Below are 14,344 nucleotides of genomic sequence, written 5' to 3' on the forward strand. Positions count from 1 at the left end.
CCAAAAAACATTAAAAAGAAAAATTACTTGCAAACTATGTTTAGAAATATATAAAGAGCCCCGCCTACATGGCTCAGCAGTTGAGCGTCGACCTATGATCCAGGAGATCATGGTTTGATTCTGGTCAGGGGACATGCCTGGGTTTCAGGCTTGATCTCCAGTAGGGGGCGTGCAGGAGGCAATAGATCCATGACTCATCACTGATATCTGTCTCTCTCTCTCTCTCTCTCTCTCTCTCCCTCCCTCCCTCTTCCTCTCTCTGAAATCAACAAAGACATATTAAAAAAAAAAACCTCCACGGGAAGCTGTGTTAGTGGAGGCCCCACATTTTCCTGAGCAAAATGCCAGGTTCTCACAGAAAAAATCAGAGAAAAATTCCCTCGTGCCCTGGCTGGATGCTTTCCATCCGCAGTCAGGGCACATACAAGAATTGGCAATGAATGCGTAAATAAGTGGAGCAACAAATCAATGTTTCAAACAAATGAATATTTTTCTCCCCTCAAATCAATATTTTTTTTAATGGATGGATGGATGGATGGATGGATGGATGGATGGATGGATGGAAGGAAGGAAGGAAGGAAGGAAGGAAGGAAGGAAGGAAGGAAGGACGGACTTATTCCCTTGTGCCCCTAGCAGGGAAAGGGGGAAAACTTTCACCATTCTGACATAAGCCCAGACCCATTCTGTTTTTCTAAACAAGGCCTACCCTCAAGAGAAACTATTTTATCAGAGCCTAAGTGACCTGGGGGAAGGAAATTCTCAACTTCAGCCCCTCAAGCCTTCTTGTCTCATCTAAGGAAGAGAAGGGCCAGAGAGCACTTGACCTGAAAGGTCACAGCCCTGGGGCACCTGCACAGGAAAAGAATGAGACCTGATCAAGGGTTATAGGATGCTTCCCCTTCCCCCACACCTTTCCACCACATCAACAGAACTCCTGTATAATAAAACAGATTACAAGTGAAAAAACTGCATGTATCAGGCCTTATTTAAGAAGACTTTAGGAAAACTCAAAGATAAAAACAAGAACAGTAGAGGAAATTTTAGCTTCTGATACCTACAGCTACAGAAAATAAACAGCCAAATTCTGCCCTGGCTGGCATGGCTCAGTGGTTAAAGCATCGGCCTGCACACTAAGGGTCTCGGGTTTGATTCCTGGGCAAGGGCATGCACGTACCTGGGTTGCAGGTCCGATCCCCGCCCCAGGTTGGGGTGTATGTGGGAGGCAACCAATCGATGTGTCTCTGTCACACGGGTGTTTCTCTCCCCCTCCTCTTTCTCTTCTCCCTTCCACTCTCTAAAATCAATGGGTCATAGCACTCAGCAAGAGGAAGACAAACAACCCAATTAAGAAACGGGCAAAGGACTTAGACACTTCTCCAAAGAGGACATTAGGATGGCCAAGAGACACATGAGAAAATGCTCAACATAGATAATCATCAGAGAAATGCAAATTAAAACCACAATGAGGTATCACTTCACACCTGTCAGAATGGCTGCCATCAACAAATTAACAAACAACATGGGCTGGCGAGGGTGTGGAGGGAGGGGAACCCTAGTACACCGCTGGTGGGAATGCAGACTGGTGCAACCACTGTGGAAAACAGTATGGAGGTTCCTCAAAAAATTTGAAATGGAGCTGCCACTTGACCCAGTGATTCCACTCCTAGGAATGTACCCTAAGAATCCTGAAACATTCATCATCAGAAAGAATATATGTACCCCGATGTTCATAGCAGCACAGTTTACAATAGCTAAGATCTGGAAACAGCCCAAGTGCCCATCAGTAGATGAGTGGGTAAAAAAGCTGTGGGACATTTATACCATGGAATACTACACAGCTGTAAAGAAGAAGAATCTCATACCCTTTGGGACAGTATGGATGGACCTGGAGAATATTATGCTAAGTGAAATAAGCCAGGCAGCGAAAGATAAATATCACATGATCTCGCTTATACGTGGAATCTAAAGAACTTAATAAACTGATGAACAGAATAGATTCAATGACATGGAAGCATAGATGAGACTGATGAATGTCAGAGGGATGGAGGAGGGCGGATGGGTGGAGGGGGAGAGAGTAACCAAAGAATTTATATGCATATATGCACAACCCAAGGACATGGACAATGGTGGGGAGAGGGACTGGGGAGGGGGAAGGGACAGGGTAAAACCGGTCATTGGGGAGAAAAAGGGACATCTGTAATATTTTAAACAAAAATAAAATTTTAAATAAAATAAAAAATAAATTAAAAAATAAAATAAAATCCTTCCATATTAAAAAAAAAAAAAAAAAATCAATGTGAAAAATATCCTCACTCCTCTGGTGAGGATAAAAAAACAAAAAAACAGCCGATAAACATAAAACTTCCCATTAAAGGCCTATACACTGTATACTCAATTCCTTTTACCTGTACATCAAGTCCAGCCATCAATAAAAATAGCAAGGCATACTAACATGGTTTGAAGAAAGAGACCATGTATCAGAAATAGACTCAGATATGGCAAAGATGTTGGAATTATCAGACGAGGAATTTAAAGTAAATGGCAGGCATCAGTCCACTTTCCCCTAAATACTTAAGCATAAATATTGCCTTTTTAGTTTGTAAACTAAAAACCATATCCCTCACCCAGAAATCTGAAATTGAAATATCCATTCTTTGTAATAACGATAATAAATTCTTTTATCCTTGGAATGGGGGTTGCAGGGAGAATTTGGCATAGAATACTAAGCACCCGGCAGCAAACTTTCCTCCCATTCTTCCAGTTCCTTCCTTCTACCCTTTCCCCCATTTCTTCTGTTCCCTCCATCACTAGGTGGGGAAAGAACAAGAGAAAGAAAAGGAGAAAAATGGCTGAGAATTAGGTTTTATGATTAACCATTCATTAATCCACATATTTGACCTAAAGCCTATATAATATACCAGGCATTAGTTAGGAACTAGAGATACAACCTAAGAGCTAGTCTGTTTTCAAGGAATCTAGTGGAAGAGACAGTTAAACAAGCGAGCAATTACAACACAAAGATAACTACTGCAATCAGGTTCTGTACAAGGGGAGCACAAAGAAGGAAAATCAATCTTAGGACACCAGGGAAGGATATGTGAAAGTAAGCCTGGGAAAAAGAATCAAAATGTGTAATGAAATGAAATTAGAAATACAGACTCTGGAGAAGTACAGTGCAAGGAGAAAGGTGACAATAAGAGAGACTACAATTATTAATGACCAAATCAAGAAGTATTTTGATAGCCAACAGAGAAGCATGGCCTGAAAGCAACAGGAAAATCATTATAAAATTTTATGCAGAATGACATGATCTGATGACGTCTTAGATCACTGTGGTTGCCATGTGGAAAATGGGCTCCAAGAATACAAGACAGAATCAGAGAAACCTGTTAGGATTCTCTTTTGCCATAATCTAGAATGAGATATAATGTAGGGACAGAGAGAGAAGGACCAACTAGAGACATCTCTATATTTAGTGACTAACTGAATAAAGGGATAAAGAAGAATTTCATCTTTCTTCGTCTCACTGTTGATTCCCATTTCATAAGAACAGATCTGGACCAGTAAATTAAGAAAACTAAACGAGAGAGAGATCCAGACTGCAGGAGAGACTATAAAAGCAAGGGAGAAGACAAGAGAAAATTCCAGAGAGGCTACAGGGGAAGAACAGCTCTATGTTTACCTTCTTGAATGCATTAGAAACTACTAGTATTTATGATAGTATGTGGGAAAGGGATAGTATTCTTAGTTTTGTATTTGCCCTAAAGTGATGAACATGCACCACACATCAAGCAAATTAATGCCTAATTATCAGCAAATTACTAAACTATATCTTTATTCTCCACCTAGTGATTCAACTAGCAGCTTCTATTTGCAATAAGAACTGTTAAATGAGACCTGGTTGGTGTGGCTCAGTTGGTTGGGCATTGTCTCGTGCACCACGAGTTTGCTAGCTGATTCCCAGTTAGGGCAAATGCCCAGGTTTCGGGCTTGGTTCCCAGTAGGGGGCATGCATGAAGCAGCCGATCCATGTTTCTCTCTCACATCACATTTCTCTCCCTCCCTCCTCTCCATTCCTCTCTCTCTAAAATCAATAAAAACATATATATATATATATATATATTTTAAATGTATCTTTATTGATTTCAGAGAGAGGAAGGGAGAGGGAGAGATAGAAATATCAATGATGAGAGAGTAGTCATTGATCAGCTGCCTCCTGCACGCCCCTGACTGGGGATCGAGCCTGCAACCCGGGCATGTGCCCTGATCAGGAATCGAACCGCGATCTCCTGGATCCTGGGTCGATGCTCAACCATTGAGCCATGCATGGCTGGGCAAAACATATTTTTTTAAAAAAGAACTGCTAAATGAGCCTGACAAAATGTGATCATATTCTCATATGAATTCTTGGTCCCCCCAAATTTAGTCTTTTTTAATCACACAAGTTAATACATAAATTCACTTGCTTTATAAAAATATAAAAAATAGCCCAGCTGGGTGTGGCTCAGCGGTTGAGCGTCGACCTAGGATCCAGGCAATTGGGGTTCAGTTCCCGGTCAGGGCACATGCCCGGGGTTGTGGGCTAGGCAGCCGATCAATGACTCTCTCATCATTGATGTTTCTGTCTCTCCCTCTCCTTTCCTCTCTCTGAAATCAATAAAGACATATTTAAAAAAAAAAAAAAATATATATATATATATATATATATATATATATATATAAATACATATATATACAAAAAGGAAATGTCTCTCTTCATCTTCTCTTCTCATACCTCTCATCAACATAACTACTGTCACCTATTTAGGGCACCCTTCCAGCCTTCTTTCTCTGAATTTACAGGTATCTGTGTACAAAACAACATACTTTTATTGCCAACATATGTTTAAAATTAGTTGTTAGTTATGCAATCTATGAAAATATTATCCTTGTACAAATAATAAAATGTTAAAGTCCTAAATTACCAGACCCAATCCCAATCCCTTCCCACTGGTAACCACTTTTTCATTTTGGCATATGTCCTTCCAGATTTTTTTCAGACTCTTCCATTTATATACATGTATAAGTATCCATATATAATATTCTGTGAATATTTTTACATAATTGGTACTAAATTTAATACACTGTCTTTCAAGTTTTCCTTTTCACTCAAAAAATGTTTTGGAGATCTTTCCAATCAGTAAACACTGACTATCAAATTGTTTCTGTGGTATAATCATTGTAGGAATTTACCATGGCTTGTTTAGCTTGTCCTCTATTAATGATATTAAATGATTTCTAGTTTTTTATTATTACCAAGAAGGCTGCAATAAACATATCCAAACACGCTTCTTATGCACCTGTACAAGTGTTGCTCTAGGGCAGATGTCAAGAGGGAGAAACAGAATATGCACATTTATTTAAAGAATTAATGCAAATTCCCCAAGAATTTCTAAAATATCATTCTGGTACCTTGAAGACCAATACATAATAAAAAAAGATTCTTATTTACAGTGAGGTGTTCTATTTTCAACTAAAGCTTTTCCAGTACTGAGAGAATTTAACAATGTGGTATCTTGAACACAAATCAATATTAATTTCTTCACCAGTTATTAGCAATGCAATACCTTAATAGTCTTGGAAATACATGTATTCAATCTGATGATAATTATCAAAATTAAAAACACATATAATCCTAGCCCCAGGAACATACACCTAAGTTTATCCAACAGATATACTTGTACATGTGTGAGAGCGTATGTTACCCGTTCAAAGGTATTGATCACAGATGCAAGTCAGTAGATCTGGCTAAATCTCTAATTTAATTCAAAGTGATAATGAGTTATGAACTTGGAAGGATATTAAATATGTGCCTAACTTTAAGTAGCAAATTAACTCAAAGTTGAGAAGCTATTAAAGAAAATATTGATAAATTTAACCATAAAAAATTCTGCATGGCTACAAACAACAACAAAATACCTAACAAATCCAAATGACAAACCCTAGCCCGGCCGGGCATGGCTCAGCGGTTGAGCATCGACCTAGGATCCAGGCGATCGGGGTTCAATTCCCGGTCAGGGCCATGCCCAGTTGCGGGCTTGATCAATGACTCTCTCATCATTGATGTTTCTGTCTCTCTCTCTCCCTCTCCTTTCCTCTCTCTGAAATCAATAAAGATTAAAAAAAAAAACCACACAAATGACAAACCCTAAAAAAAATGATTTGTAATCCACATTACTAACAAAGAGCTAACCTCCCATATACAAAGAACACCCGGAAATTAGTTATTTTTAAAAAGACCAGTCGGCGTGGCTCAGCGGTTGAGCATCAACCTAGGAACCAGGAGGTCACGGTTCAACTGCCAGTCAGGGCACATGCCTAGGTTTTGGGATTGATCCCCAGTAAGGGGCATACAGGAGGCAGCTGATCAATGACTCTCTCATTATTGATGTTTCTATCTCTCCGTCTCTCCCTTCCTCTCTGAAATCAATAAAAATATATTTTAAAAAATAAAATAAAAAGACTAACCATTCAACAGAAAAATGGACATAAGAGGTAGTAGATATAGAAATATAAGTGGTTCTTAAATATATGAAAAGATGTTGAAACTCATGCATAAGAAAAATGAAAATAAAAACTAGTCCAAGATACCATTTTTCACTATCAGACTGGCAAAGGTTTGTACGTCTGGTAACATATTGGCTGGTAAGGTTTGAAAAAGCAAGCAATCACCTTGCTGGGGAGAATGCAAAGCTGTATAACCTATATGGAGAAAAAATGGCAATAATTATCAAAATAAAAAATGCATATACCCTTTAAGCAGTATCTCTACTTCACAGAATTTATCCTAGAGATATTCTCGCACATGTATGAACTGCTGCAAAAGCAAAGGGTCAACAGAAACCCAAACATCCAAAAGTAGGGGAGTGGTTAAATAAATTACATTACATCCATAAAACTGATTAGTATATTATTGTAAAAATGAGGAGGTTGGCCTGGAGCTGGGATTGCCTGGGGCTGAAGATGGGAGCAAGGATTGACTGCAGATGGGGAGGAGGGAACTTCTTTGGGGTGAAAAAGTGTTCTAGAACTAGACTGTGGTAATGAATGTACAACCCTATATATTTATTTTTTTTAAATCACTGATTTTTACACTTATAATGACTGAACTTTTGGTATAAAAATTATACCTCAACAAAGCTGTTAAAAGAACACACAAATAAGGGCATTCTCCATGCACTGATACAGATCTCCTAGATGTGCTAAGTAACAAAACCAAAAAATACAGACAGTATTATAATTTTAAAACTGAAGGTAATAAAAAAGAAAAAGATGACAAATTTATGTTTGCTTTTCTTTCTTTTTTAAAAATTGACTTGAGGGAGGGAGGGAGGGGGCTCGAGCCGCGTGTTCCACTTACTGATGCATTCATCGGCTGCTTCTTTAATGTGCCCCCCTGACCGGAGATCGAACCCACTCGAACCAACTGAGTAGCCGGCCAGGTCCAGGGCCTGTGTCTGCTATCTATGCATAAGTAACACCGAAATGATACACAAGAAACAACAGTGGTTACCTGTGCAGAAGGAAGGAAAACTCAAGACATGGAGAGAAGAGGTGGGAATGAAAAGTGTTTTGCTATGTTCCTTTGTATTTCTTTTAACTTTTCAGCCACATAAGTATTTAACCATTCAAAAAATTAAATTAAAAATAGATATTTGGGCTTCAACAATATGGATATATCCTCTAATATAAGCTGACTACTGCTGCAATTCATGACATTATTTTGTGAACAGTTGAATGTGCCTCCAGAAACCCTGCACCCTCAATATTCTAGGAACAGTTCCAGTTTCAAAGATTCAATTCCAATGTTATTGATTTATGTATCAATAAAAGCAATGGGAAATTCCAACTTTTCCAGGTTACATCTACAATAACGTGGGAGAAACACTAAAAAAATTATGTTTTAAGTCACATGACCCATTTTAAGGCTGATCCACAATATACATAAAACTTGAAATTCGGACTTTTTATGACTTTTTAAATTTTTTACTGGGCAAGATAAGTTTTTACATCTATTGGTAGGTAACAGTAAGAGAACAGGTACAAAGTGGACCCCAAAGTCTTTGCTGGGCAGAAAAACAGGAAATGAGTCCTTTGGGAATATACTTACAGGGGAGAAAAGCTGCAAGGAGAAACTGAACAGTCAAGAAAGAAAGCTACACGGAAAAGTTGTACACTCAAATGAATATAAAGTTCTTCTAAGACCCCCACAATACACTCATCTCTATATAGCTATAACACTGTCTCCTCAAAACCTACAGGGCTGCAGCAAATCTAGGATCTACAAAGACAGAGTTCTTATTCAACTGATCGCTCACCAAGTGCCAGGCATTAAGCTTTAGTAATATTATACCATTTAATCACACAATAACACTGACACAGGTAGTGTTTTCCTTAGTACCTAAGTACAGTAACTAAAAATCAACACCACACAATTGTCAGGTTCAAGGTCAAAAATATATATGCTACAAAAGATGATTTCCACTTTTCCTCCCTTAGTTTTTTCTACATTTGAATTGCTGATCATTGTTAGAAGTTAAAAAATTTTATAATAAAACAGTACATGCTAATAAAAAATCAAACACCATAACTGCACAAAGTAGACACTAAACATTTTCTATGCTCTCACCCTCTAGAGACAATTAGTGTTAACAACTTGTTACAAGTCTTTCTAGACCTTTACTAGGAAGTATTAACAGTTAATTGGTCTATTTCAATAAAGGGGGGAAAAGACCTATATAAGTCTATATCCCTTAACTATATTACACCAGTAAAAATTGATTTTTTAAAAATATGGCAATTCACTAATCCATGAGATAAAACATCTTACTTATCTAAACAGTACAAATGTAAGCAAAGGCAAACCATTTCCCAAACCTTGGGATGTCACCTTTGGATATGACCACACAGAATATTTTTAAAAGCCCAGATACTGAATAAAAGAAAAAAGAAAGACAAGAGGAAGCTAAGGCCAAATAAAGTCTAGCAAAAGCCAGCACAATAGTATAACCAGTTTGTCACCATCTACCTACTCAAGAGCTGATTCTAACATCTATTTCTGTGGTAGCTAAGCAATAAGAAAAGTGCCTAGTCTGGCAAATTTAAGTCACATAATCGGAAAGTTTGACCCTAAATCATAAATTCAATATATCAACCTACAAAACATCTTTAAATCATTAACTAATTGGGGGGTGGGGGGGGTTACATGGAACATTCATTGATTTTCTGCAGATATCACAATCACAACTTTTGAAATTCTAAAAAGCAATATGTAAACAACTATTTACTGCCATCTAGCAACCATCTGGTCACTTGGAAAATTTACACTGGACTTTTAAATTTGAACCTTAAAAACTCATGCAAGCATAAATTAAAATTTCAATAAAAACATGGTAAAATAACAATTTCTTTTTTCCCCATTTCTTTAGTTTGTGATAGGATATGGGGACAATAATGATATGCTAACAAGCAGCACCTTTTTAAAAATACCCCCAACATTAGGAAACCATGTAAATATTTTACATCCAAAAAATTAAAAAAGAAAACAGAGTCCCTAAAAATAAAAAACAAACTGAAATATATGATCTGTTTATCAAGTTGATAGGATAAGTGCATAGAATCAATGATTTCAAGTCACTTTAAAATAAGTATTCTGTTCTTATATCCTAGTGGAATACAACCTAAGGACAAAAGAAACACAAAGAAATCTTAAATTGTATTATCAGTCTTATAGTAAGACTAGTATTACAGCATGGATGGACCTGGAGAGAGCACTATGCTAAGTGAAATAAGCCAGTCGGAGAAAGATAAATACCATATGATTTCACTTATATGTGTAATCTAATGAACAAAATAAACAAAACAGAAACAGACTCATAGATTTAGAAAACAGATTGACAGTTGTCAGAGGGGCGGGGGGGTTGAGTGGAAGGATTAAGGAAAAAAACGGAAAATCTCATTAGATACAGCCTTTTGTGGGTGGTGGTGAACACGGAGAAAATGCTATGAAGGCCTCGGGCACCCCTGAGACAGTACAAGGTGGTGGGGCACCGCCTGCTCACCCCCAAGTGCCACACATTGACCCTCTACCGCATGCATATCTTTGCACCTAACCATGTGTTTGCCAAGTCCCACTTCTGGTACTTTGTGTCTCAACTGAAGATGAAATCTTCAGGGGAAACTGTTTACTGTGAGCAGGTGTTCCAAAGATCCCCCCTTCGGGTTAAGAACTTTGGCATCTGGCTGCACCACCATTCCCGCAGTGGCACCCATAACAGGTAGCAGGGGTACTAGGATCTGACCACCGAGGGCACCATCACCCAGTGCTACAGAAACATGGGAGCCCAGCACTGTGCTTGCACCCACTCAATCCAGATCATGAAGGTGGATCCAGCAAGTGCCATGGATCAGCAGTCAAGCAGTTCCACAAGTCCAAGATCAAGTTCCTGTTGCCCCACCAGGTCCTTTGTTGCCAGCACAAGCCATACTTCACCACCAAGAGGCCCAACACCTTCTTTGAGATGCAGGGCTTCCTTGTCCCCTGGTCTGCCCAAATAAACTTCTTGGGGGGGAAAAAACAGCAATTCATAGACACAGGCAACAGTGTGGTGATTATGATTACAAGAGGGAAAGGGGGGTGGGGGAGGTAAAAGAGGGTAAAGGGGGAATAAATGGTGACATTAAAAGAACTTTGGATGGTGAACACACAATACAATATACAGATGATGCATTATAGAATTGCACTTGACACCTATATAATTCTATTAACCAGTCACCCCAATATATTCAATAAATTTTTTTTAAAAGACTAGTATTGTTGTTTCAAAACTTATATATGTTATATGTAATATATGTTAAAATTGTTAGGAATCAAGATTCTCAGCATAAAATTAAAAAGGTAAAAAAACAAAATAATTTAAATCAAAAGTGTAATTTTTCATGGGAATTGGAAACACACGTATAAAGTCATTTATTTCTCTTTAAAAACAAAGGAACAAAAACCACCTCATTTCCTGGATCTAAACACTAAAAAAAAAAAGCCTAAAAGCAATGCGAAACCAGTAGCAATGAACACCCCTACAACCCTGACTGTGGTCTCTAAAAACAATTTCCACTTGAGAAATACAGGGTTCCCCAAAGAAATATCTGATTCTAGGTCTGGGGCAGGAAATGTACAAGATGAACCCAAGATCCTTATGCCAAAAAGAAAGTTAGTTATCAAAAACTAAAGGGATCAAGTTCAAAAGAACACAGGAACCCATGTGAAGGGATTCAACTGGCCAAAGATAGGACAATTAAAATATCAAAAACAGCAACCACAGCCCTGGCTGGTGTTGCTCAGAGGTTAGAGTGTCAGTCCACGCACGGAAGAGTCTCCGGTTTGATTCTCTGTCAAGGGCATGTTCGTACCTGGATTGCAGGTTCAATCCCCCACTCAGGTTGGGGCACATACAGGAGGCAACCAATCAATGTTTCTCTCTCACATCAATGTTTCTCTCTTCCTCCCTCCCTCCCACTCTATCTAAAAGCAATGGAAAAATATCCTTGGGTGAAGATTAACAAAAAACAAACAAACAAAACAGCAACTACAATGGATTAAAACACATAGAATACATTAAAATCTGTAATATTTTTAAAAACTAAAACAAAACAAAGTAAGATTTATTGGTCACTTTAGGAAGTTCCTAAGTCACAAACTCATTCTAAAAATCAACAAAGTGAGAAGAAAAATAATCATTTATGCTGCATTTCTGTATTGTAAGATCACTAAATATATAGAATTTCAACTTAATAAATGTAGAAAAAGTGATATAATTAGAAAACCAATTTGCAATCCTTATATAATGGATCAGTCAACAATCACTAGCGGTTGTTAAAACCACTGAGTGAAAGTTGACAGGAACTTGATAACAGGTAAATAAGGCTGACAACACCTAAAACCACTGACAATCTTAGCAATACTAAAAGTGAATCAACCTATGTACCCCTGATAATATGTAGTCAAAAAGTACAGCACCTCCTCCTATGAAGTACTCGCATCAAAAAGCCTCTAGAACTAATCACCAGTTTACAGGAAATACAGAGGGGACTGAATAAAACCACAAAGATGCAATGGTCCACAGAATGCGGGAAATTCTACGGGGTAAATGATTTCTTCAAATAAATGGCATTAAAAGGGAAGAGACTCGGTAGAGAGACTAGGCTTAAAAGATGTATCTTTCAAAGTGCAATGTGAGGACTTTATTTGGATCCTAGTATAAACAAGCCAAGTGTAAAAGACATTTTTGAGACAATCAGAAATCTGAACATGTTCCAACTATAGGATGACTTTAAGAAATTACCATTAATATTATACCTTGTGACAATGGCATTGTGCTTATGCTTTGTAAAAAGATATGGATTAAATACTAGATGAAATAATATGCGTGAAATGATACCTGGGATTTCCTTTAAAATGCTACATGGAGATGGGTAGGGGAAAGAAAGCAGTGGAGTGAAACAGATAAAACAAGAATGGCAAAATGCAGACAACTGCTAAAACTAGGTGATCAAAAGTACATGAAAATTTACTGAGATTCATTTTTGCTTGTTTTAAATTTCCACAATAAAGTTTTAAAGTTGTATCACCAGCATTTTGTTACCCTTAAGTACATTAATCTCTAATCCTCTATTTTTATTACTTTGAGTCTCCAAAATTTGAAGATCATTGAATTTTCCAAGAATTAAAACTTTATAAGGTTTCAAATAATGTATGTACATTAGTCTGAAAACTAATTACATCACATTAAATGTATATAAAAATTACTACCTGCATTACAAAGTCATCTGTGTCTAGCCACTAGACTGGTTAACTATTTGATTTAGCAGACTGATGCTTAGGTAGGCATACTGCTCCAGTTTACTTCAATTTTGCTTGAGATCTTCATTGTACTTAATTAGGGACCCATATTTGTTTCATCAACAGGTAATCACAGCTAATACTACAATAAAGACAATTTAAGTTAGAACTTAGGGACACGGAGATAAGAAACTAAATCACACCATTAATGTCTGCCATGAAAACTGGCTTCAATTCATAAACAGAGACATTTTATTCATTAAAAATGGTAGTCTTATAAGTCTCTCATTGTACTTTCCACAGCCACCTTAATGTCTGAATCTAATCCAAGTTTGTATACATAAGGTTTTTAGTGTTTTTCTAGGGGATGAACTGTGTGTTTTAAAAAACTATCCAGCCCAGCCAGGCATGGCTCAGTAGTTGAGCATCGGCCTAGGATCCAGGAGATTGCGGTTCGATTTCCGGTCAGGGCACATGCCCAGGTTGCAGGCTCGATCCACAGTTGGGGGCATGCAGGAGGCAGCCAATCAATGACTTTCTCATCATTGATGTTGAGAGACATCTCCCTCTCCCCTCCTCTCTCTGAAATCAATATTTTTTCAAAGAACACAACTATCCAAAAGTTTAATATCCTAATGACAAATAACAAAAGCTGAGAGTTCAGCTAGTCAAAAATTAACACCAGACACTAATACATCAGGGAGCTATTTACTCATAGAAAGAAACACTTCTTGCCTATGTATGACTATCTAACTCTTCCTTGTGAGATCTTAATCCTGGCACTGGTTTAGAAGTGGGGCAGTTCTCTGGGATATAATGGAAAGGAGCACTGGATTATGAATCAAGACAGCCAAGTGAGGACACTGGACTAGATCAGAATGTGAATTCATAATTCTTATCTAGCAGTGGTAGATGCTAAAGCACTATCCTGGCAAAGGATTCTAAGGCTTCATTTAGGACCATGGGAAAAGAGTCTTTAAAGTCCCTAACAGTTTTGCATGTTTTTTTAAAAATATATTTTTATTGACTTCAGAGAGAGAAAGGAAGAGAGACAGAAACATCCATGGGAGTCATGGATCGGCTGCCTCCTGCACACCGCCAACTGGGGATCTAGCCCGCAACCCTGCATGTGCCCTGACTGGAAATCTCCTGGGTCCTAGGTGGATGCTCAACCACTGAGCCACACCCAGCTGGGCCCTAACAGGTTTTAAATATATAATACAAAGCATCTAGAAGTGGAAAAGAATGTGGGTTTATTGGTATCTTTTTATTGAACCACAGGAACTTAAATATTTAGTCCTGTTCTTAAACATCCAAACGAATGGCTGAAACAGTCTCCCTCCCCCCTAAATCACTCCACTTCAGTTCCTCCATAAAAGGAACCCAGAAAAACTAAGGGGAAAAAACACTTCCCCTTGTTTTTTCACTCTATCCAGCAAAATAAGGTGGTTAAGAAGGCAAGCTCCA

At 37.9% G+C, this 14,344-nt stretch overlaps 1 protein-coding gene and 1 pseudogene across 10 annotated transcripts in view; one reads left to right on the forward strand and one right to left on the reverse strand.

Moving 5' to 3' along the window:
* ARID4B (AT-rich interaction domain 4B) overlaps positions 1 to 14,344 on the reverse strand; it is a 125,420-nt gene that overhangs the window by 93,740 nt on the left and 17,336 nt on the right. The gene's annotated exons all lie outside the window — the stretch shown is intronic.
* Positions 10,044 to 13,007, forward strand: LOC308550461 (large ribosomal subunit protein eL20 pseudogene; annotated as a pseudogene). Its single transcript has 2 exons — positions 10,044 to 10,582; positions 13,004 to 13,007. The product of its transcript is annotated as a large ribosomal subunit protein eL20 pseudogene (transcript).

Source organism: Miniopterus schreibersii, assembly GCF_964146895.1.
Source record: "Miniopterus schreibersii genome assembly, chromosome: 21".
Classification (NCBI taxonomy): Eukaryota; Metazoa; Chordata; class Mammalia; order Chiroptera; family Miniopteridae; genus Miniopterus; species Miniopterus schreibersii.